The 26,318-nt window shown below is 37.0% G+C and overlaps 1 long non-coding RNA gene across 1 annotated transcript in view; it reads left to right on the top strand.

Moving 5' to 3' along the window:
- Window positions 1-24,451: 24,451 nt before the first annotated feature.
- The window catches only part of LOC125962809 (uncharacterized), a 150,790-nt gene continuing 148,923 nt past the window's right edge, over window positions 24,452-26,318 (top strand). Inside the window, exon 1 of the long non-coding RNA XR_007474554.1 lies at window positions 24,452-24,516. This is a non-coding gene — a long non-coding RNA (uncharacterized LOC125962809). The remainder of the gene's footprint in view (window positions 24,517-26,318) is intronic.

The following is a 26,318-nucleotide window of genomic DNA, read 5'->3' as shown; positions in this document are numbered from 1 at the left end:
TATGTTCCTGCGTCCTTTATCAAAGATAAGGTGACAATATATGCGTGGGTTTATCTCTGGGCTTTCTATCCTGTTCCATTGATCTGTCTTTCTGTTTCTGTGCCAGTACCATACTGTCTTGATTACTGTAGCTTTGTAGTATAGTCTGAAGTCCAGGAGCCTGATTCCTCAAGCTCCTTTTTTTTCTTTCCCAAGATTGCTTTGGCTATTCAGGGTCTTTTGTGTTTCCATACAAATTGTGAAATTTTTTGTTCTAGTTCTGTGAATAATGACATTGGTAGTTTGATAGGGATTGCATTGATTCTGTAGATTGCTTTGGGTAGTATAGTCATTTTCACAATGTTGATTCTTCCAATCCAAGAACATGGTATATCTCTCCATCTGTTGGTATCGTCTTTAATTTCTTTCATAAGTGTCTTATAGTTTTCTGCATACTGGTCATTTGTCTCCTTAGGTAGGTTTATTATTCTTTTTGTTGCAATGGTAAATGGGAGTGTTTCTTTAATTTCTCTTTCAGATTTTTCATCATTAGTGTATAGGAATGCAAGAGATTTCTGTGCATCAATTTTGTATACTGCTACTTTACCAAATTCATTGATTAGCTCTAGTAGTTTTCTGATAGCATCTTTAGGATTCTCTATGTAGAGTATCATGTCATCTGCAAACAGTGACAGCTTTACTTCTTCTTTTCCAATTTGGATTCCTTTTATTTCTTTTTCTTCTCTGATTGCTGTGGATAAAACTTCCAAAACTATGTTGAATAATAGTGGTGAGAGTGGACATCCTTGTCTTGTTCCTGATCTTAGAGGAGATGGTTTCAGTTTTTCACCGTTGAGAACGATGTTGGCTGTATGTTTGTCATATGGCCTTTATTACACTGTGATAAGTTTCCTCTATGCCTACTTTCTGGAGGGTTTTTATCATAAATCGGTGTTGAATTTTGTCAAAAGCTTTTTCTGCATCTATTGACATGATGATATGGTTTTCCTCCTTCAATTTGTTAATATGGTTTATCACATTTATTGATTTGCATATATTGAAGAACCCTTGCATTCTTGGGATAAACCCCAGTTGATCATGGTGTATGATCCTTTTAATGTGCTGTTGGATTCTGTTTGCTAGTATTTTGTTGAGGAGTTTTGCGTCTATGTTCCTCAGTGATATTGGCCTGTAGTTTTCTTTTTTTGTGACATCTTTGCCTGGTTTTGGTATCAGGGTGATGGTGGCCTCGTAGAATGAGTTTGGAGTATTCCTCCCTAGGCTATATTTTAGAATAGTTTGAGAAGGATAGGTGTTAGCTCTTCTATAAGTGTTTGATAGAATTCACCTGTGAAGCCATCTGGTCCTGGGCATTTGTTTGTTGGAAGATTTTTAATCACAGTCTCAATTTCAGTGCTTGTGATTGGTCTGTGTATATTTTCTATTTCTTTCTGGTTCAGTCTCGGAAGGTTGTGCTTTTCTATGAATTTGTCCATTTCTTCCAGGTTGTCCTTTTTATTGTCATATAGTTGATTATAGTAATCTCTTGTGATCCTTTATATTTCTTCAGTGTCAATTGCTACTTCTCCTTTTTCATTTCTAATTCTATTGATTTGAGTCTTCTCCCTTTTTTTTTTGATGGGTCTGGCTAATGGTTTATCAATTTTATCTTCTCAAAGAACCAGCTTTTATTTTTATTGATCTTTACTATCATTTTCTTCATTTCTTTTTCATTTATTTCTGATCTGATCTTTATGATTTCTTTCCTTCTGCTAACTTTGGGGGTTTTTTGTTCTTCTTTCTCTAATTGCTTTAGGTGTGAGGTTTTGTTGTTTGAGATGTTTCTTGTTTCTTGAGGTATGACTGTATTGCTATTAACTTCCCTCTTAGAACTGCTTTTGCTGCATCCCATAGGTTTTAGGTCATCGTGTTTTCATTGTCATTTGTTTCTAGGTATTTTTTGATTTCCTCTTTGATTTCTTCAGTGATCTCTTGGTTATTAAGTAGTGTGTTGTTTAGCCTCCACATGTTTGTATTTTTTTACAGATATTTTCCTGTTACTGATTCTAATCTCATAGCGTTGTCGTTGGAAAAGATACTTGATATGATTTCAGTTTTCTTAAATTTACCGAGGCTTGATTTGTCACCCAAGATATGATCTATCTTGGAGAATGTTCCCAGAGCACTTGAGAAGAAAGTGTATTCTGTTGTTTTTGGATGGAATGTCCTATAAATATCAATTAAGTGTATCTTGTTTAATGTATCATTAAAGCTTGTGTTTCCTTATTTATTTTCATTTTGGATGATTTGTCCATTGTTGAAATTGGGGTGTTAAAGTCCCCTACTATGATTGTGTTACTATTGATTTCCCCTTTTATGGCTGTTAGCATTTGCCTTATATATTATGGTGCTCCTATGTTGGGTGCATAAATATTTACAATTGTCATATCTTCTTGGATAGATCCCTTGATCATTATGTAGTGTCATTCTTTGTCTCTTGTAACAGTCTGTATTTTAACGTCTATTTTGTCTGATATGAGAATTGCTACTCCAGCTTTCTTTTGATTTCCATTTGCATGGAATATCTTTTTCCATCCCCTCACTTTCAGTCTGTATGTGTCCCTAGGTCTGAAGTGGGTCTCTTGTAGACTGCTTTTACTTTAAAAGCTGATATTTTTTTCCAATTCCTGGAGCACACTTGGTGTCTTTTTTCCACACTCCCAGGTCATTCTTTCCAATCTTCGTTCTAGGAGTCTTCCTCTGACTCTTCTGTAAAAGCTATTCTAGGTTTTTGTTTTAGTCACTCATCTTTCCCATTTACTGATTTAATGCTATGATATCATGTTCATGACTCCCAAATTTATTATCTCCAACTTAGCCCTCTGTCTTGAAATACAAACGTATGTACATCTAACAGTCCACTGGACTTCCCTTACAGGATCCTCCAACTAAATGTTTCAAAACGTAAACTTTTAGTCTTTACTGCTACCCCCTTTAAACTTCTTTTTCCTTTTCTATTTCCAGTATTAACAAATGACATCACCAGCAATCACGTTTCCAAAGCCAGGAATCGTTTCTCTCTTGCATTATATTCAGTTCATTCCCAAGTTTGGGAAGTTCAGTCTCTGAAGTTGCTCTTTAAATAATTCACTTCCTGTTTATCTGCATGGCCACTTCTCTGATCTAGCCACAGTCATTTCTCAACTGGAACATTACACGTTTCGTAATTGGTATTCTGTTTTCTAACCTCAACAATTCATTCTTTCGATTTTTCAAAAATTAAATTTTATAGATGAATTTCTTTACTAATACTTTTCCATTGCTCCCCAAATAGGTCACATATCCTTTATGCTCTATCAACCCTAATCTTTAGAGTAGACCTCATTTCCTTATTGCAGACACACACACACACACACACACACACACGCACGCACACACGCACACAGTCTTATACTCATTTCATGCTTTGTCCGTATTGAACTACCCACTGTTTTGTGTTCTCCTTTGATATCAGAGATTTTGCTCAGGTACCTTTTTTTTTTTTTTTTTTAAGAAAACTTCCCCATTTATCTCAGTGCCTCTTCTCTTGCCTCCCATACACTGTTTTGAACTGACTGTTGTCACCTCCTGTTCATCCATTAATCTCACCTCAGGCACTTCTTTGCCTGAAACCCTTCCAGAATCTGTACCAGTGATTCAACTTCAGATAGAATCCATCCTTTCTCATAATCTCAACTCATGCAATCACTGTGGTCATTCCAAGAAATACTCTGGGGTAGAGTGGTGGAATGAGAAATGAGTTTAATTTGGGATGTGAGGTGTTTGAGATGCCATTTTTTAAATGAAGAAATTTATAGTAGATAGTTGGGGATAAATGTCTGAAGCTTGAGGAAGAGGTCCAAGATTGAGATACAGATTTGAGAATTTTCAGAATATAGATGATAACTGAGGCCATGGCGGGGGGTGAGATTTCCAGTGAGTATGTGTACTGTGAGAAGGTAAGAGAAGAGAAGAGAAGAGAGGAGAGGAGGAGAGAGCGGTGACTGGGACAGAACACTGAATGTGATGAAAGTTGGTTGGTTAGTCCTGGTTCTTTTAATAATCAGCATCTTAATTTCCTTTTGGAGAATTACCTCTTTCTCCATTGTGTTCATTCTTGGTATGTTGAAAATCAATTGCTCTGCTCTGCTCTAGTTACAAGATGAGATCAAAATCTTCTAGATCATTACATGTTGAGTAGAATGGCACAAGGACAGGAAATTAAAAAAAAAATAGTTGGAGAGTATTTATTTTAGATCATGCAGTTTGGTGAGACTCTCATTTACTCCTTGTAGCTTAGATCCCTAAGACTGCCTTGGCATCCCATCCTTTTTATAAATAAATCTGGCTATTAAGCCTTCACTTTGAGCCAGGAAGTTATAGATATGCTTTGAACAAATTCTGTTCCTGTTTAACGTGGCCAGAGCCAGTTTTTTTTTTTTTCCTTTTCTTTTTTTTTCTTCTTGCCATCCAAGAACTCAGTTACACTAAGGAAAAGAACATTCATGGGATGTGCATTTTTATTTAGGGTAATGAGAAGAAACTCCAAATGAGATAGAAAAACATTTAAGAGTATCATTCAAGATGTTTCAAAAGCCAAGGAATTGTGTGAAACAGAGAAATGAGTATTTCAAACTGAAAGTCATTGTTAATATTAGGCAATTTAACTATTTTATTGGTTTTATTAATTGAGGGGATAAATGAAAAAACATATGAATAAATTTTAAAGAGCTGTTGCTCTATCAATTTTATGTTTTTAATTGTTCACCAATTTTGATTAAATTATTTTTTTATAACATCTTTATGGGAGTATAATTGCTTTACAATGGTGTGTTAGTTTCTGCTTTATAACAAAGTGAATCAGCTATACATATACGTATATTCCCATATCTCCTCCCTCTTGCGTCTCCCTCCCTCCCTCCCTCCCTATCCCACCCCTCTAGGTGGTCATAAAGCACTGAGCTGAGCTCCCTGTGCGATGTGACTGCTTCCCACTAGCTATCTATTTTACATCTGGTAGTGTATATATGTCCATGCCACTCTCTCACTTTGTCCCAGCTTACCCTTCCCACTCCCCATGTCCTCAAGTCCATTCTCTACGTCTGCGTCTTTATTTCTGTCCTGCCTCTAGGTTCATCAGAACCTTATTTTTTTAGATTCCATTTATATGTGTTAGCATACGGTATTTGTTTTTCTCTTTCTGACTTACTTCACTCTTTATGACAGACTCTAGGTCCATCCACCTCACTACAAATAACTCAATTTCATTGCTTTTTATGGCTAATATTCCATCGTATATATGTGCCACATCTTCTTTATCCATTCATCAGTCGATGGACACTTAGGTTGCTTCCACGTCCTGGCTATTGTAAATAGAGCTGCAGTGAACATTGTGGTACATGACTCTTTTTGAATTATGGTTTTCCCAGGCTATATGCCCAGTAGTGGGTTTGCTGGGTCATATGGTAGTTCTATTTGTAGTTTTTTAAGGAACCTCCATACTGTTCTCCATAGTGGCTGTAATCAATTTACATTCCCACCAACAGTGCAAGAGGGTTCCCTTTTCTCCACACCCTCTTCAGCATTTATTGTTTGTAGATTTTTTGATGATGGCCATTCTGACTGTTGTGAGGTGATACCTCATTGTAGTTTTGATTTGCATTTCTCTAATGATGTTGAACATTCTTCTTATAGGCTACTTTATTTTGTTTCTCTTTTTATAACTTTTTCTTTGAATGCAGAACTATTGTATATTCACTTTTCCAGACTATCACTCCAAGTGTTTAAGGTGAACATATGTCCATGTATAAAGCTTTATTATCTCATAGTTTTAGTATTTTAGTTATTGCTACTTTAAAGATATTCTTCTATTTTGGTTTTGATTTTCTCTTTGACCCAGAAGATCTTTAAGAGTAAGTATTAAAAATATTAAAGTATTTGTATTTCTAATATTATTTTTATTATGGTTAAATAATGTGGCATTATTTCTGGTTTTCTTGGAAATCACTGAAGTCATGATGTTGGTGTGATATAAAATACATTTTCAAATAAATGTTCTACAGACACTTGTTTTCAGCTTACAGAGTTTGGCATATTACAAATATAAGCAAAATTTTTTTTCATTATAATATTTAGTCAGTTGTATCCATTATTTGATTTCCTTGATCTGTTATGGAGCTGGATGAGTGGGTGAAAAATCTCTCATTATGATGACATTTCCATTGGTTCTTGCAGTTTTAGTTTAATTTGTGAAATTAAAATATAAACATTTATGAGAGTTATATTCTCCACTGTGAATTTTATCTGTATAATTACAAAGTGCTCTTCTGTTCCTTTTTTGCTTGCCTTGAATCCAGTGTAGCCTGATATTAATAGCTGAGTACATGTTTGTTTTTGTGCTTAACAGTCTGCTCTATGTCATCGTCTAGTAATTTACATGCAATCATACTCTGTCATCTCCTCTTAGATAGCTTATCTTTGGATACAGTTTTTTTTTTTAAGAATATGAACCAGTTTTTTCTTTTCTTTTTTTTTTGGCCGAGCCTAGGGGCATGTGGGATCTTATTAGTTCCCTGACCAGGGATCCAACCTCGGGCCCTGGAAGTGAGAGTACCGAGTCCTAACCACTGGACCAGCAGGGAAGTCCCGAGTTTTTTCTTTTCTTTTAATAGGTGAATTTATCCATTTACCGTTATAGTTATGTTTGAGTTTAAGTTTGCTCTATTAGTTTTCGACTTTTACCAACTTCCTTCTTGAAATGTCCAGTTCCCTGATTTCCATGGCATCATTGAAGTTGTCCTTTAATCCTCCCCACCATCATTGATTATAATCATAACCACTGTTTTAAAGACTAAACAACGTGGTAATCTTTCTCTTTCTGTGTATGTATGTATTCATATATACAAAATACTTATTGATATACTTGAATACACTATATTTACATGTGCATGTATATATGCTTTGTGTGTTTGTGTGTGCATGTGTGTGTCAGTGTGTACACGTATTTTATCTTTATAGTAACCCAATATGGCATATATATTTTTTACTATGGCACAGTATTGGTACAGTTTTAGAGATGAGAAATCTAAGTTTCAGCAAGATTAAACAACCTCCCCAAGTGAATTGGCAAATTGGTAGTCCTGGAGTTGTAACTCATTGCACAGTGCTACTTTTGTAGTCTCTTAGCACTCTTGTGCTACTCTGATTTTTCTTTCTTGATTTGTTGTCTGTTCTACCTCTATCCTGTATTGATTGATTGATTCATTCATTCAACAAATATATCTTAAGCAACTAACTATAGTATTGTGTGCTCTGGGGACAGGCAGTGACCAAAATGGACAAAAATGTCTACCCTCATGAATCGTAACTAAAATGTTCATCTGTTATGTTGTGATAGTTTCAGGTGCACAGCAGAGGGACTCAGCCATACATATACATGTATCCATAAAATGTTCATACTGAGTGTGCTCATTATGCTGGAGCAAGGGAGTAAAATGGTGAAAGGCAATGCTAACTTTTTGGTTTTATTTGACCGTGCAGCATGCGGGATGTTAGTTTCCTGACCAGGGATGGAACCTGTGCCCCCTACAGTGCAAGCGTGGATTCCTAACCACTTGACCACCAGGGAATTCCCAATGCTAATGTTAAGGAGAATCTGCCTTCCTAGAGTTATTTTTAGGATACCTTCTTGTTGGAAGTGGGGCTTCCTTCTCCTACTCAGGGGTTTGTTTCTCCTTATTTTTCACAAGAGAATATAAATTCAGCCCCTATATTAGATGATATTAAAGCACATTTTTCCTATGGACATTTATGATGCAATAATAATAATTAATAATAGTTATCTTTGCTTATATACTAGCTTCTAGAATGTATACAATCAACTTTAATCTCCCCCTAGCAAGCATGTATAACCTCATTCCTCCATTCTAGCATCCGTACATCCTGGTTTGCCAACTACAGTTCTAATTTCACCTCTTGTTTGAGCATAATCATTGGTAATTTTTGCACTTTTTTTAAAGTAAGAAAGCTTCTTAATTACTCACTTTAAAAAATCTCAAAGGTGTACGGCTACTTAGAAAAAGCAAAGTACAGAACAACATATGTGGTATGCAGACATTTGTCTAAAAATGGAAGAAAGGAAAAATACACACATAGATATATTTTCTTGATAAACATGTAAACTATCTCTGGCAGGACACACAAAGAAGTGATAACAACTGTTTGTTGAGTCTGGGAGGTAGACTTTTTTTTTTTTTTTTTTTTTTGCGGTATGTGGGCCTCTCACTGTTGTGGCCTCTCCCGTTGCAGAGCACAGGCTCCGGACGCGCAGGCTCAGTGGCCATGGCTCATGGGCCCAGCCGCTTCGCGGCACGTGGGATCCTCCCGGACCGGGGCATGAACCCGTGTCACCTGCATCAGCAGGTGGACTCCCAGCCACTGCGCCACCAGGGAAGCCCAAGGTAGACTTTTTGATGTGCATACTTTTCATACTTGTGGATTGTGTGATGGTATTACCTATGCAAAAAATAAATATAATTTCAATTTAAAAGAAACAAAAGTAATGGTTGATGAATTGAACCCAAATGGAATTCTATAGAAATTATAAATGATAAAAGTCCAGTGATGCATATTTGTGAAAGATTATAAATATTCGCTGAGAAAGTCATGCTCTTGAAGGCTTTCTCATCCTTCAGGAATTTGATTTTGAATGGTTTCATCCTTTGCCTAGATGATTGCATCCTTGCACCTTTTAATAATAAATTTTATTTTCAGAACAGTTTTAGATTTACAGAAAAATTGAGAAGACAGTACAGAGAGTTCTCATATCCTCCACATCCAGTTTCCCTTATTATTAATATCTTATATGAATATGGTACCTTTGTGCAATTAATGAGCCAATTTTGATATATTAACTAAAGTCCAGATTTGATTCAGATTTCCCTACTTTTATCTATTGCCCTTTTTCTGTTTCAAGATCTCATCCAAGAACGCACATTAAATTTAGTTGTCCTGTCTCCTTAGGGTCTTCTTGGCTGGGAGAGTTTGTCAGACTTTCCTTGATTTTTATGACCTTGACAGTTTTGAGGAGTATACTCAATTATTCTGCAGTATGTCCCAGTATTGGAATTTATCTAGTGTTTTCCTCATAATGAGACTGGGATGATGGGTTTTGGGGAGGAAGAGAACAGAGGTGATGAGCCGTTTTCATCATATCATATCAAGGGTACATGCTATCAATATGATTTATCATTGTAGATCTTAACTGTAATCACTTGACTGAGGAAGTGTTGACTAGGTTTCTCCACTGAAAGTTACTTTTTCCCCACTCTTTTCCACACTGTACTCTTTGGAAGGAAGTCACTCCATGCAACTCACACTTACAGAGTTGTGATTTATGCCCCCACATCAAGGGTGAAGTATCTCCTTAAATTACTTGGAATTCTTCTGCAAGAGAGATTTGTCTCTTCTCTCCCGTTTATTTATTTATCCAGTCATCTATTTATATTGGTGTAGACTCACACCTTGTGCTTTAAAAACTGTCTCCTGTTTAGCTGATGAATTATATGTTTATTGTCTTTGCCTATGACTCACAACCCCAGCCCATGTTATGATTGTTTTGCATGGGCCTCATTTTTGTCACTTATTTTACATTTCAGTTGTCTTGCTCTGTGGCACATTCTGTACTGCCCATGTGTAATTCTAGACTAATGTAGGGACTAAATAATTTCATATGCCATGCAAAAGTATAGAGGAAAACCAAACACACAGAAACATGTTTTTGGTGGACTGCAGAGGCCTCAGCTACAGGCTTTTGTCTCTGTGTATCAAAAAGGATTCATGGAATAGCATAAATCTGAACCATACACGCAGATTTATTTAAGAATCCATGTACTTGCAACTTTGCTATCAGTCATCTCACCCTTGAAAGGACAGCATAAGTTACTCTGGGCAGCTTCAGGGAAGATTTAATTTCAGATTGATGTTTTTACTCAGGTAGTCCATTCTTCCATCCTTTCAGGCAGTCTCACTGACATCACCCCAAACAAACAATCATCCTTGCTTACAACTTATCTCCTAAGCAAAACCCATTCCAGGAGCACAAAGCCAAACTTAGGGCAGAGTTTCAAGGCATGTGTGTAGTTCTATTCACTACACCTAGTCAGTCACCCACCCTGGATAAGACCTATATGTGTTTCCCAATTCCTAGAACCTTAATATAGGTCTTCTCCAAATATTAACTGGCTTAGAGCTAAAAAAAAAAAAATAGTAAGTTTTATGTAGAAAGTTATCTCATTGACTTCTCTGGTCTCTTTCTTTTCCTTCCTTCTCTGCAAATAAAGTTGCTATTAAACATTTGTGTATAACTTTTTGTATGGACATATATGCTTTTATTTTCCTTGGATAAATAAGATTGACTGAGTCATACAGAGTTAAAAGTCATACAGACTTTTAACTTTAAAAGGAATTGGCAAACTGTTTCCTAAACTTCTGTACAATTTTACATTCACAACATCAGCATATGAGAGTTCCAGTCCCTCCACATACTTGGCAACCCTTGATAAGTCAGTTGTTTTAATTTCAGACATTCTAGTGTATCTGTAGTCTTATCTCATTGTGGTTTTACTAAATGGCTTTCACTGGTGATGAGTAATATAATGTAGGACAACTCGGTTTCCTTTTTTAACAGCTATTCTTATATTCAAGAATATTTTGTTTAACCATAATGCTTCAGAACATTTTGAAAAAAAAAAACCTTTAGAAATCCTTTCCAAAATTTTATTTAGAATTAATTTAGGTTATAAGTTAGCATAAAATAATTTTTAATTTGTTCATTTGTTTAACAACATTTATTAAGTGTCTATTATATGCTGAGCTCTGTGCTAGGAAGCTACTGGTTATACAAAAGTACTAAATTGGATGTTTGCAGTTGAGAGGGTAGAGCAGATATGTTAGACATGGTAAAGGTTAAGTTATAGTACATGATTAGATATTTTGGTTTTGATGTCAGCTGAGAATAAGGAAGGAAAAAACACTGAGGGATCTCAATATTTAAGATAGCTAGAAAGGGGAAGTCAAGGAAAGCAAATGGGAAGCACAAATTAGAGATTGGAGGAAACTAGGAGAGAAAGACGTGAATAGTTCAGGAGAGGAAAAGATTTTCAAAGCAGGGCATGGCTAACACATACACATCTCGAGAAGAGGTCCACTAGGATGACAACTGACGTGAAACCTTGGGTTTGGAAAAGAGTAAACTAGCAATCTCAACGAATTTTATTTTAGTGTAGTGATACAAGTGGAGATCTATCTAGAAGTAAGTCAGAAAACTTCGTTGATTTTTAGGAAGTGTTTATCAAAAAGGTTTTGAGTTTTTCTTTATATAGGTCACATATTTTACTTTTACTTTCATTCTCAACATTCCTAATAAAAATATGATATTTAATTTTCATTATTTTTAGCTGTGTGTTGTTGATTGTAATGCACACTGTTGAGATTTTATTTCTTTTGTACCATTTCCTTTTTCCTAAGGTCATTAAAAAAATCCAAGTGACATTTTAATTATTTATTTTATTAAAAGCAAACAATAATGTTTTGTTCATTTCTTTTCCAATATTTATTCCCAGTACTTCTGGTTATATCTTAATGTATCATCCAAATTTCATAAATACTAAGACTTGTGGCAGTAGTTGCCGTTCTGATTTTTGTCCTAATTTTAAAGAGAATGACTGGAATTTTGGATTGAGTTTAATATTAACCTTCAGGTTAAAAGAATTTTGTTTTATTTAGGAAGAAACTATTTCTTCCTGTTTCCAAATGTTTAACTGGGAATAAAGGTTGAACTTTTACTAAGTATTTTTCTGACATTACTTGAAATTATATATATGCACACACACATATGTATATATACATACACGTACGTACAACATCTCTCTATATAAATCTCCTTTAACCTGTGATAATGGTGTTCAACTTCAGCCTATGCTAGTCCCATTCAGCTGCAGATAGTTAAGACTGTACTTGGCCCTATCCTTTCAGCAGTATATGAGTAGATTTGGACCACCTCTGGTGTCAGAAATGAGTGTTATTCTCCCAAGCCTAGGATTCATCGTGCCTGCACTGAGATTTCAACACGTACATCCGTTCCCTGGTCCTTGCGCTTCTTGCTGACTCTGTGTAACTGGGTGTAGTGGACGCTGTGACTTGTCCCCATCCTTTTGGCCCACCGTGGAGGTCTTCAGCTTGCTGGACAGTTCTTCCTTCTTCATCCACCTGCCTCTCTAAGAATGAGGATGTGGGACTTCCTGAAATCTCCCTCTCAGTTTATTTGAAAAGCTCCCAAAGAAAACTATTTGAATCAATTTCTTGTCTCAGAGTTTCCAATTGAGGGAACATAAACTTAAGACTCCAAGCTACTGTTTTGCTTTCCTCATCACTTATTGATTCGTCTGACAAGTACAAAGTTCTGCGTGCAATCACACTCATTTGGCTGTAGTTTGAATACTCTTTCATTCTTTTGTATTGACCACTTTTTCAATTTTTACTCTTCTCTACCTCCCTCCCCCCCACCAAAAAAAACTCTGCAAAGGTGTATACTGTTTGCTGAAATCTTGCTCCAAAATGAATGGACTACTTTTTTATTCCACATCTTAGTCACCAGATCATACTTCTTTGGATATGAGATGCAGTTGAAATTTGCTACTCTGCATTGTACGCTAATTTGTAATGTTGGATAGTCTCTAAGGAGGCTAAACATTTTCTATATTAAAATTTAAAATTATATTTTCCTTTCTATCTGGTCCTAAATTTAGGTAGCAATTTCTATAAATTTTACCCAAAATAGAGTATAAATGCATTAAATGCATCTCTTGCTTTTCTTTCTCCCTCCCTCTGTACTTCTTCCTTCCTTCTTCCCTCCCTCCTTCCCTTCCTTCCTTCCTTCCTTCCACTTTGGGTGTGTGTTTAAAACATTCTTTACATGATAAAGTTTATTTTTACTTTTTTCTTAGAAAAAGTATTTAAATTTAGGGCTCTAACTTTAAGCACTGTTTTGATTAGATCCCATGGGAACTAATATGAAATGTATTGATTGTCAGTTTTCTAAACAGTATGTTCTTATGCACTCAGTTTTCTCTTAACCAAGTTGTTATTTAGGAAAAAGTACTTTTAAATTTCCCAGTGTATGGTGTTTGGTGTTTATTTAAATTCATATAATTAACTTAGGAATTCTACAAATTATATTTAATGTTTAAAAAGGAGTAAAATTACATCAAAAATTGTGAAGAAAGATAAAAAAAGCAAACCATCATGCTAAAATAATTACTTAGGTCCATTTGGTAAATTTCTGTCATCTTTTCCGACATGCATACTTGTTTTTGTGGAATTGTACAAATAATTAGTGTTTTTTTTTAAATAAATTTATTTTTGGCTGCATTGGATGTTTGTTGCTGCGTGTGGGCTTTCTCTAGTTGTGGCGAGCAGGGGCTACTCTTGGTTGCAGTGCGTGGGCTTCTCATTGCGGTGGCTTCTCTTGTTGCAGAGCACAGGCTCTAGGCGTGTGGGCTTCAGTAGTTGTGGTTTACAGGCTCTAGAGCACAGGCTTAGTAGTTGTGGTGCAGGGGCTTAGTTGCTCCGCGGCATCTTCCCGGACCAGGGCTTGAACCCATGTACCCTGTATTGGCAGGCGGATTCTTAACCACTACACCACCAGGGAAGTCCCCCCCCCCTTTTTTTTTTTGAAGTATATTATTTGTTTTAATTTATTTCTACCAATTGCTCCAAAATCATAGGAGGTTGTTATTTACCATTATGTCATAAGCATTTTCCGTATTGCTGCGTGTTTATAATTATTAAATATATTAGGATGCATAATATTGTACTGATTGTGTTATAATTTGATTATTTCTTTATCACTGGACATTTAATTTATTTCTATTTGGTGCTATAATAAATAATGCTGAATTAAATTTATAACTTTTTCAGTGTTTCAGGTTATTTCTTTAAGACAGATTTACATAAATGGGGATTCTGGCACAGAAAGTATGAATAATTTTTATGGTTCTAATATAATGCCGAATTGCTCTCTGAAAGTGCTGGAGCATTTAAGAACACAATCAGATATGCGTGAGTGTACCCATTTCTTTGTTCCCTTGACAGCATGAGATATCGTTTAAAACCATTTTTTCCTAATTGAAGAGATTTAAAAGGGAAATTGTTTTTATTTGAATTTCGCTTTAATTTTTCATAAATGTGTTTATATGTTGCATTTCCTAGTTTTTGAACTATCTGTTCATGTCACTTGATCATTTTTCATGTTCATCTGGTATATAACATGTCATTCTAGCTGACCTTAATAGTTATTAAAAAAGCATCAGTGCATTATGTTTATTCATATACTGTGTTTTATTCTCCTTAGATACTTTTTTTTTTTAACATCTTTATTGGCGTATAATTGCTTTACAATGGTGTGTTAGTTTCTGCTTTATAACAAAGTGAATCAGCTATACATATACATATATCCCCGTATCTCCTCCCTCTTGCATCTCCCTCCCACCCTCCCTATCCCACCCCTCTAGGTGGCTGCTTCCCACTAGCTATCTATTTTACATTTGGTAGCGTATATATGTCCATGCCACTCTCTCACTTTGTCCCAGCTTACCCTTCCCCCTCCCCATGTCCTCAAGTCCATTCTCTACATCTGCGTCTTGATACCTGTCCTGCCCCAAGGTTCTTCAGAACCATTTTTTTTTAGATTCCATATATATATGTTAGCATACAATACTTGTTTTTCTCTTTCTGACTTACTTCACTCTGTATGACAGACTCTAGGTCCATCCACCTCACTACAAATAACTCAATTTTGTTTTTTTTTATGGCTGAGTAATATTCCATTGTATATATGTACCACATCTTCTTTATCCATTCATCTGTCGATGGACATGTAGGTTGCTTCCATGTCCTGGCTATTGTAAATAGAACTGTAGTGGACTTTGGTGGTTCATGACTCTTTTTGAATTATGGTTTTCTCAGGGTAAGTAAAACTCTTAATGAACTCATTGATCAAAGTGGTGAGAACAATATTTGGTACTTGTTACTCAATATAGACTTCAGAAGATACATTAAATGTGCCTCACTCACTACTCCAATAAATACATTCACACACTACATTGAAGTTCAGAATACACGTTGTAAAAGTTAGGTTAGTTTCCAAAAGAGCCAGAAGAACATAAAAGTCTCATAAATAACCACCATCCAACCATCCAACTGTCACCTTTCAGTGTAAACATTTATGAATTAATCAGTGGTTTTCACGTGATTATCATTTAGTTTGCTAGATTCCATAAAAATCATGCCTATCTGAATCTTGGAAAAATACACTAATTACAAAAATTAACATATAGCAAAAGGAAGATGGCCTATTTTTTTTTTAAAAGAAGATGTTGGGGGTAGGAGTTTATTAATTAATTAATTAATTTTAATTTTTGCTGTGTTGGGTCTTCGTTTCTGTGCGAGGGCTTTCTCTAGTTGTGGCAAGCGGGGGCCACTCTTCATCGTGGTGCGTGGGCCTCTCACTGTCGCGGCCTCTCTTCTTGTGGAGCACAGGCTCCAGACGCACAAGCTCAGTAGTTGTGGCTCATGGGCCTAGTTGCTCCGCGGCACGTGGGATCCTCCCAGACCAGGGCTCGAACTGGTGTCCCCTGCATTAGCAGGCAGATTCTCAACCTCTGCGCCACCAGGGAAGCCCAAAGATGGCCTATTATTGACTCCAAGGAGTCTCTATCATACTTCTTCCTCTGGCATGGGGAGCCAGGGGTAAAGAAGGGCTCGTGGGGTGAGGTCAGGCACACTCATTTTGACCATCACAGTTAGCAGATCCAGGATAAGGACCCGAGAAGATTCTCAATCCAGGTGGGTCAGTTAACATCCTTCAGGCGGTGTGCCTGGGCACTGTCTCTGGAGTGGTGACGGTTGCAGCCATCAAGGTGTCTGGGCAGGCCTCCCAAGCTGATTGAGTTTCTGCTGCTGCAGTTTTGTACTTCTTCTGTGTCTCCTTGAACCCAAGATGAGGTCCTGCTTTTTTGGCGGGGAGTAAAATCTAAGAGTAAGTGCAGCCTGGGGTGGAGGTTTTCTCTTCTTTTTTTGGAATTTGGTCTCTTGTTACCCCAAGAGTTCCACCCCTCTCCTGCCTGCCCCCTATCCCATAAGCACTCCTCCTCTGTGGCTGTTTGATTACTCAGAGGAACATAAAAACAAACCCGAAGCAACAGTGCTTTGGGAGGCAGAATCTTCCCCTGGCTATCTGCCCCACATCCAGTTTGCCCTGTGGGTTGTTGGAGGGCATGAAGCCAGGATTTCCATCTTGAGACCCACCCAACCTGTAAGAGACCTCTTGGAGTTGTGTGAACGCGTTAGGTCCACAAAGTGCTAAGAACAGTGGCTGGCACAAAGTCGGCTCTTAATAAATGGAAGTTATTACCTTCTCTCTGTAGGTTAGTTCTGTTTCCCATGTTCTCCCTGGATAAAGTTTTCCCATAATTACCAAGGATTTCTTGTTAGAAACGGTGGCAATGAAATAAAAAGTATGCCCAGTTGAACTGTGTCTTTAATGCTTACAGTATTTTTTTTTTTTTTTTTTTTTTTTGTGGTACGCGGTCCTCTCACTGTTGTGGTCTCTCCCGTTGCGGAGCACAGGCTCTGGACGCGCAGGCTCAGCGGCTATGGCTCACGGGCCCAGCCGCTCCACGGCATGTGGGATCTTCCCGGACCGGTGCACGAACCCGTGTCCCCTGCATTGGCAGGCGGACTCTCAACCATTGCACCACCAGGGGAGTGCTTACAGTATTTTTTTAAAAAATTATTTTTTCTATAAATTCTTTTGAAACTTTTTGAATTATTTTTTCTTTTCCTTCACTAAAAGAAGAGGGAAAAGCAAAATTTTTCATACATAGTTGGACATACTATAATCGAGAATTAGAATTCTATTAAAATGGAAGGCAGTCAGCGTTTTAACTTTAGATCCTGTACAATGTCCAGCATATAATAGTTGCTTAATAAGCAATAATATCTTACACTTCCATAGCCCTGTGCCAAGTACATGCAGTTCTAAGTGTTTTACCTGTATTAACTCATTGGTCTTTTAACTCACTTCTGTAAACTTGGCAGCAATATTTTCATCATTTTATAGGTGAGAAACTGAGACACAGAAATTTGTTCAAGGTCCTTAAGCTGGTATAGCACATCTGGAATTCCAATCAAGTTATCTATCTATCTTTAAGAGTCTATAGTGTTAATCATTACATTCTATTTTCTCTAAAAACATCTAGTGAAACATTGGTGCACATCAGAAATGACTTTTATTACTAATTTATACTGATGGGCAGCACCATAGTCTTATAACGATGGAAGAGCCCAATGATTAATCAGTGAGTTCAAAAAAACCCAAAAAACTCTATCTATATTCTGTGGCCAAACTACTCAGCCACTATCCCTGCATTTAAGCTGCATACATTTAGCCTATACCTTTTTGTGTTCTCACTGACCCTACTGATTTTCAGTCAGGTGGCTTCTTGCATTTCACAAGTTGGGGAACAGGCTACCTCCCAATTTGTCTGTTAGACCAAGTGGCCTGCAGGGGCAGTAATTAGAATACGTCTATCAATACTAAGAGTAGAAAGAGCTGGCGGATCACAGCTGCTAATGTTGGAGAATGTTTCGTTTAAAAAGTCAGCTTTATTAAGGTAAAATTGACAAATAAAATTGAAAGATATTTAAAGTGAACATTGTGGTGATTGGATACACATATACATTGTGAAAGGATCCCCACACCTAGTTAATTAACACATCCATCACTCCACATCGTTACTTTTTTTTTTTTTTTGGTGAGAACATTTAAGTTCTACAATCTTAGCAAATTTCAAGTATACACTACAGTGCTGTCAACTATAGTCACCATGTTTTACATCGAATCCTCAGACCGTATTCATATTATAGCTGAAAGTTTGTATCCTTTTACCAATCTCTCCTTATTTCCCCCACCCTCCCAGCTCCTGGCAACCACTTTTCTGCTCTGTTTCTGTGAGTTTGACTTTTTTGTTTGTTTGTTTTTAGATTCTACATGTAAATAAGATCACACAGTGTTTGTCTTTCGCTGTCTGGCTTATTTCGCTTAGCATAATGCCCTCAAGGTCCATCCATGTTGTCTCAAATGGCAGGATTTCCTCTTTTCTCATGGCTGAATAATATTCCATTGTATATATACCACATCTTCTTGATTCATTCATTTATTCATTAATGGACACTTAGGTCATTTCCATATGTTGGCTATTTTGAATAATGCTGCAGTGAACATGGGAATGTAGTATCTCTTTGGTATCCTGTTTTCCTTTCCTTTGGGTATATACCCAGAAGTGGGATTGCTGAGAACTTTCCATTTATCAGAGAACCCATAAGCTGTTTTTGAGAGGAACGGATTAGTTATGGTGCATTTGGAAAAGATTGGGAAAAGAAAGGTGGGTTTCAGTCTCACTGATTTAACCACCCACTAAAGGAGAAGTCTGTTCACTGTACATGTGCCCCATACGGTCTATGTGAGGCCGTGTCAAAGCTGGAAGTACAAAGAGAAAGTCTATCAAAGGCGTTCTGACTTATTTTGTTTTAACTATTAATGATTCTTCATTAAAAAATAAAAATTTCTAGGATGAATGCTAAATCATGTGGGTCCTTGTATAATAGTCATAAACCAGGACTCTCTTGGGCAAAGACTGTGTAGTTACCCTAGTTCTGACAATTTATGGGTATAGCAGCTTTAACATTTGGGCATTTCTACTAGTGTACCTGACTTTTAGCTGACTAATGGCATTCCCTGCTCATTTCTCTTCCTGAATTGATTTCTGAAATTATTGCGTATCTTTAATTCCCATCCTTTAAAATCCCTAGTTTTCATTATTTCCTTGAATAGGACTCCAAGAGCTTTGTCAGCCTCAAGGCTGTCCTGTTATTCAAACTTCATAGTAATAAACAGACCGGTTTCCCAACCAACAAAAGATGCATACATTGAGTGTTTGTTGGACACCTCCTGGGGCGAATAGACACATACACAAAAGACATCTCCAGGTTCTAAAACACAATCCTGAAGGTCAAAATTCCTTTCATTAGCATACTGCAAAACTTTCAGAATTTCATGTGAAGATGAATCTTTATTTACAAAATAAACTTTGAAGCGACTGAAGAAAAAATGAAGAGCTTCTTCTGAGCCAAATATTCAAGATATTTTTATTTTGTACCCAAGAACATCATTCATAGGGGTCCTAAAGTCTCTTAAGTTTCCCTAAGTCTCAGAAATAGTGAGTGGACTACATTTACAAATTCATTATCCCATGGATGTAGTGCCAGAGAACCACAGCTGTCTCTGCACATGCATGATTGATTTCTTGATGCTGGAAGGAAAGGTCTGGCATTTGGAGGAAATGGCTCTATGGGAGGTGTTAATAAATTCTTCCCTCTTCCACTTCAAATATGTAACACTGCATAGGTCTATTACTGTTTAAAAATGGTAGAGGTAAAAATGGTAAGAATCAAGTCACACTGAAGACATTTATTTACTCTTAATATGTTGATTTACCATCCTGGATACTGTAACTGTCAGGATAGATCTCTGTTCCTCTCTCTCCACAAGGTGGGAACTGCAGAGGAAGAGGATGCTTATCCAAGAATTTAATAGGATCTTATCCAAGAATTTAATAGGATCCTAACAACAGCAGTTTCAAAGACTGTATTACAGGTTCCTTTCAAAGACTGTAATACAGGTTTCTGCCTATGTTTTTGGGTAAATAGTTTTGTTTTTCTTTTAAAATTGTTTTACTAGCTTGGGTGCCTGGGCTTTCTGTGAGTTTTTGTTCTGTGTTCCCCAATTTTCCCACTCAAAATTGCTTTCATCTTTCTTCTTTCCTTACACTCTTTCTTATTGCCACCCTTCCTCACCCTCCCTCCCCCCTCCCTCCCTCCCTTCCTTCCTTTTTTCATTCCTTCCTTCACTCCTCCCTCCCTTCCATTCTCTCTCTTCCTCCTTTCCTTCCTCTCTTTCTCTATTTTTTATTTCTTTTACTGTTACTCACGGTACACCTACTTCTTTCCAGGCACAAGAATTATTGAATCATAGTCTCTGATCTCAGATTCACAGTTTTGTGGAGAGCAGGGCAAGGAGGTAAGAACTGAGATTGACCTAATGAAACCATAAGATTTGGTTAGTATTGTTTACCATCAAAATTATTTTAGGATGCTTCTAGAATATGAATATGAAGACTAATAACAGCACAATTTTTTTCCTTTTCTTCTCTCAATATTAGAAAAATCCTGTTAGACACTTGTTTGAGAATGGAATTCATTAAAGACATGGAGTCCTCAGAGTTCTCAGGACATCTTTGGATTAAAAACAAACTATTTTTTTTAGTAGTATTTTCACTCTTGCTCTTTAAGTGGTGTCTGTAATTACTGTTATAGCTTGTAGCTGCCTATTCTAGCTGAGCATTTCTTTTTAATATTGAAGTCACAGATTCCTGTCTCAAATAATAATTGAATAAAGAAACACACACGGTTGATTCTATAAAAAATTTTTCAACAAATAAAGCATATTGTTCAATTTAAGGAAGCAGTGTAAGGACTGAATTTTTAAGTATATTAAATGTCGCTTAGGGAAATTAATGCAGCATATGTTGCAAGAAGAAATCCTGCTTTGGCAGCTTAGTCTTGGTTTAAATCCTCTATTTCCCATAGTGCTTCTCATGGCCCTGACCTTGGGGAGTCAGTCTTTGGTAACTAACCTCATCTTCAGTCGCCATTTCTATTTGCAAACCCTCAGAGGGATAACCCAGATCAGTGGGCTCTTTCGCTCGATGATGAGTGTGTCAATATGCCATCCTGGTGTCCTTTTTCAGTATTTTCACTTATGTATGAACTTTCCCTTTGACTGAAAATTCTTCAAGGGCACAGACAAACCACTTCAGTTCAGTTTATATCCCACGTGATAAGTTCTAAAGAGAACATGAACAGCAGTGCAAGGCATTCAATATTCAGACAACTGTCTGTCATTTAACTTGTGCTCTCCTTTGCTTATTTCTAGCTTCCCCCTTCCCCCCAAACCTCAGGAATTTGTTAATGTTTATTATTTAAGAGTTTAAGTCAAAATTTTACCAGCTTAGAGATTTAAAAAATACTGAATATCTAGCTAATTAAAACTTTGAAAATATTTCAAAAAATCATAAAAGACACTGCTCTACACTGAACAGGGGCATGTTAAAATCACTGAGAAAATATAGAGCTAGGAAGAGTTTGCACTTTTGACCAATTCTCTATTTGCTGAAAACTGTTGTCAGACTTATTATCAAGCTTTAAAAAGTTGACAATAAGTGACATTTGATTTAAAAAGAAAAAACCTTGTAAGCAATCTTATTTTACTCAGAAAATAATAATTGTCCTGAAATTCAATTTCATGCTATAATTATACTTAGTATGCTTTATTTGAAATCATAGACACAATAAAAATAAAGATTCCACTTTTATTTCACACTCATTATTTCTTATTTTAAAAAATAAAAGAAAGGCTCCCCCCAAATATAATGAAGCTATTACAGAAGAAATGGGGTAATCAATTTCTAATATATAGCACCATGGCAATGAAATGAGCTATAATTTAAATAAAGTCATCTTCTGTTAGGTCGGCAAAATGCAAAGAAAGCATTTTACTAGCATCTCCTTTCTCTCACAGAAAGAGGAGGCTCATGAAAGGACTATAAGGTTAATAACAATCTCATTTTGTTCTACCATTTATTCTCTCAAAACATAAAGCAATGTTTTGACAGTCTTCGTGCCCCTTGTAAACACAATTTCAAAGTAACTTTTAGAAATGAATTAATTTCACTAGACAAGAAAGTAGTATGAGTTGGTGAAAAATAAACGTTTCAAAACTTGGATTCCCTTGGTTTTGTTTGTACCACTGCATAGCATACGTCACTTCATTTTTGTCATCTCTGAATCTTCATTCATAATCTGAAGAAAAGATGTGTTGAGTATCAAATCAATAATATGTGTGACTAAAAATATGGTAATTACTGGAGTGAGATTGCCCAGGAGCTCATGTACGACTCAGTTTAGGGCCCCTGTTTAGTTTTTGGCAGAAATAAGAGATCATAGTATTTTTATGAACATTCTGTGACTTCTCTACCATATTTCCTACATTAATTATTCCAAACCTCCACTTCTCATTAGCTTTCAATTGCCTGTTTCTTTCATGTTCTTGAAAAATTACCTTAGCTTCTTTATTAGGAGGCATAGAAGTTATTTTGTTAGGTCACTAAATTACCCGCGTCTTAATCTCAGTGTATTTTTTTCTTTGACATCTATTTGATTTGTCTTCTTTCTTAAAAAAAAGAACTAAAAATCAGAGTGGGATAGTGAGAGGAGCAGACATTGTAGAGCCTGCTAAACTTGTGTAACTTTGAGTTAAGAATTTAACCATGGAAGCCTCAGTTTTCTCACCTTTAAAATGAGCATAATGACACTTACTTCACCAGATTGTTGTGAGATGACTTATATAAATATGTATAGTAAAATGTGTAGCCTATAGGCGGTACAAAATGCATAGTAGCTCTTATGAAAAGATAATGTTCAGTCCTTTTCATTTAAGTGCAAACCTCTCCATTTTTTTAAAAAAATAAATTTATTTATTTATTTATTTAGGCTGCATTGGGTCTTTGTTGCGATGTGTGGGCTTCTCATTGTGGTGGCTTCTCTTTGTTGCGGAACACGGGCTCTAGGCACGTGGGCTTCAGTAGTTGTGGCACACAGGCTCAGTAGTTGTGGCACACGGGCTTCGTTGCTCCGCGGCATGTGGGATCTTCCCAGACCGGGCTCGAACCCACGTCGCCTGCATTGGCAGGCAGATTCTTAACCACTGCGCCACCAGGGAAGTCCCTCCATTTTTTCTTCTTTTTTTTTTCTTCTGCATCTTTAATCTTTCTCTTGCCCTGGTTTCTTCTTCTTGGTTTGCAGTTAAACACAGACCTCTTTCCATCCTCTCAAACAGCTTCCCCCTCATTTGATCTTTCTGATATACTCAAAAGCCATCATATTGCTTTGCTGTCTTCCTTCCCCAGAATGTTAGCAGTCAGTGTCTCCATTTCTTCCTTCCTATTCTCCTTTAATTCCTCACAATGTTTTCTTTTCCCCACAGAACACCTTAGAGACTGTATTTTCAAAGGTATCTAACAATCTCCAAACTAGATGACCTTTTCTCTGTCCTCTCTCCCTTTAATATCAGCAGAATTGACACTGGGAACACCTTGCTTATTGGAAACGATCATCTTTCTTGACAAATAAGTAACTCCCCTTGGAGCTTGTGGTTATTCCATACAACACACTATATATATATATATATATATATATATATATATGTATTTCATTACAGTTGTAATTTCTGTCAAAAAAGTTTTTGGAGAGGAAGCGAATCTGTCTTTTACTGTAGAGTATGTACTGGACTGGTACTGTCATTTCTTAAATGATTTAACTTTTCCTATTAATGAAAATAGTGAGTCCATTTTGCTTAAAATATCACACAATATAGCAGTGTATAGATTTTTTTTTTTTACTTTAGCCCTTCTTTTAGTCTTACCATATGGTCTCGATTCATTTGATAGAACACTCAGCTCAAAACATTTAAAACTCTGAACTTAGGTTAATAAGAAGGCTTCTTTTTCCCCCAGATCAGGCATGCTAGGCTGACAAACTCTGAGTCAGCAGCACAGATACCCTCTTCTGCTCTACCACCACTTGTCAGCCCTTGTCTTACTTTCTAGACACTTTGTGCAGGAGCCAGACCCTCAGCCATCAGCTCCTGAGCTAAAATGAACACAGCAAGTTCCTCTTATCCCTTTTGAAGCCAGCCCATTCTCACTAAGCCTGAAGCCAGGAGGAGATAGAACTATACTCCAAAGGGAATGAGTGAGGAATGGCAACTCAGCAGTGCCTCCTGCCAAAGAAATGTTGTTGCAGGTCTTCTCCCCCTTTACTACTCAGACCTCTTCTCATATCCTTGACCTGAATGAGGAGTTCAGTGGTTGTGGAGATGGTTCTTAAAAACTTTCTTTGAAAATCTGCATATGTTGACATGAGATCTCACTTTGAAACTTCAGGATAATTGCATCTTGGTACCTAGCAAAGAGTTTACTTTTAAAAACCTATTATACACACTCATGTACATATACTGTAGACATCTTTTAACGTTAGTACGTTCTTATCTTTTTCTACAAGAGGATATTGAGGCTCAGAGATTTTAGAGATCTTGCTCAAGTGTACACAACTAGAGTACACTGTGAAACAGGTGTTCGACCCTAAGTCACCTGATATCAAAGCCTGTGATTATACACTGTGTATGTGTTTTTTACCTAGATTTCTGTGGTATCTGCTGGCTTCTCAGAAAATACCCCGAGCTCCTGTGAAGTAAAGTTTCAGGTAAAGATATAAACATTTCCCAGTTTTTGTTTAGATGCTACCACATTTCTAGGATAAGACCATGGATGTTGATGATTTCACAGGAAATCTGTAAATACAGGTGGTTGCAAAGTCACTTCAACTGTATACATAAGGAAGAAGGGTAAACGGCTGTGGCTTCTGCCCACAAGAGGCTGTGAACCTTTAGATTACTCATTCATTCATTTATTCAGTTATTCAATAATATTAATTGAGCACTTGGTCACAGTAATTAGCAGGAAACACCAAGCCTCTCTCTCATGGAGCTTATTGCTCTGCTGGGAGAGATGGATACATATAAGAGGATTTCAGGTTGTAACAAAGGTGGGGCATCTATAAATCAAGGTAAGGGGATGATATGTGGCTGTGATGCTGAAGAAAGGCCTCTGTGACAGTTTGAGCTCATACCTGAAGGAAGAGAAGGAGCCAGCCATGTGACAAGTCAAAGGAAGATTCTCAGTCAGGGGTACAGGCAGAGCAGTACCTGAGCCTGGGAGGCATATGGCTGAGCCCAGCAATAGTTGGAAGGTGAGTTCAGGGCTCTGGGCTACAGATGGTCCACTGTGGACCCTTGGTCTTGAGCCACATGGGCAGGTCCTGCAATGGCTCCCGTTTTTGTTCTGTGTGGCCTCCAGTCCAAAGCACCTGAGGGTGTTGGCAGGTGTCCTTTACCTGTGTATCCCACCACTGGCATCTTGGTCATCTTGCCCACTCCAACCACTTTACTATATAATGCCTTAAGTATATGTAGAATGCCCTTTCTTCTCCATTTTCTCATTTATAATCCTCACAACAGTTTTCAAGTCAGATCGATATTATATTTATATCTTAAATTTAATCTTATGCTCAAAAGGACAGAGTGACAGACTTTCCTTGATTGGATTTGCTTATTATTTCAGAGGAAGTGCCTGTAAAGAGATTTTTATGTATTGTAGAGGGCAGAATTCTCAGATTCCTGATTCCTGGTGTAAACACATCTTTTTCCAGTTAGTCAAACAATAATCTAGGTTGTGCTGTGAAAGGAGTTTGCAGATGCAATTAGAATTCCAAATCAGTTGATCTTAAGATAGGTAGATGATCTGGGTGAGCCTGACCTAATCACATGAACCTTTTAAAAGAAGAGAGTTTTCTCTGGCTGGTCATAGAGGGGAAGACAGAGAAACTTGCTCCAGCTGGTCTGGAAGAAAACAGATTCCAGTATTCATGTTGTGACCTGCCCAGAGAACCGATCATGAAGCAAGGAACGGCAGGCAGCCTCTAGGATTTAAGAGCAGCCAGCAGAAAAATGGGACTGCCATCCTAGAACTGGAAGGAAATAAATCCTATGATTCACAGTGAACTTGGAAGAGGAACCAAGTACACCTGGTCAAACCTTGATTTCAGCCAGGTGAGATCTGGAGCAGAAAATCTGGCCACACTGTGCCCAGACTTTGACCTATAAAAAATGTGAGGGAAAACATTTGTATTGTTTTAAACACCATTTGTGGTAATTTGTTAGACAGCAAGAGGAAACTAACACACATAGGCTATTCACAGATTTTAGGGACTCAGATGGTGCAAAGGAAACTGTTGTGGTTTTGAAGAGGGGTTTCTGCAGCAAGTCTCTGATTGAGGAATCTGTCAGATGGCCAAGTAGTTATTTGAAATCACAGATAAAAGTCAGTGATGTGATGATCAGTGAACAGCGCATGTAACCTTTCAGACTCATTCTTTATCTTCCTATGCTTCCTTTATTACCAATTCAAATAATATCACTGTATCTGTATTTGTTCCTCATGCTTTTT

The sequence above is a fragment of the Orcinus orca genome, chromosome 21 (assembly GCF_937001465.1).
Source record: "Orcinus orca chromosome 21, mOrcOrc1.1, whole genome shotgun sequence".
Taxonomy (NCBI): domain Eukaryota; kingdom Metazoa; phylum Chordata; class Mammalia; order Artiodactyla; family Delphinidae; genus Orcinus; species Orcinus orca.
Note: the sequence above shows the minus strand (reverse complement) of the source record. Positions and strands in the feature narration are given on the sequence as shown.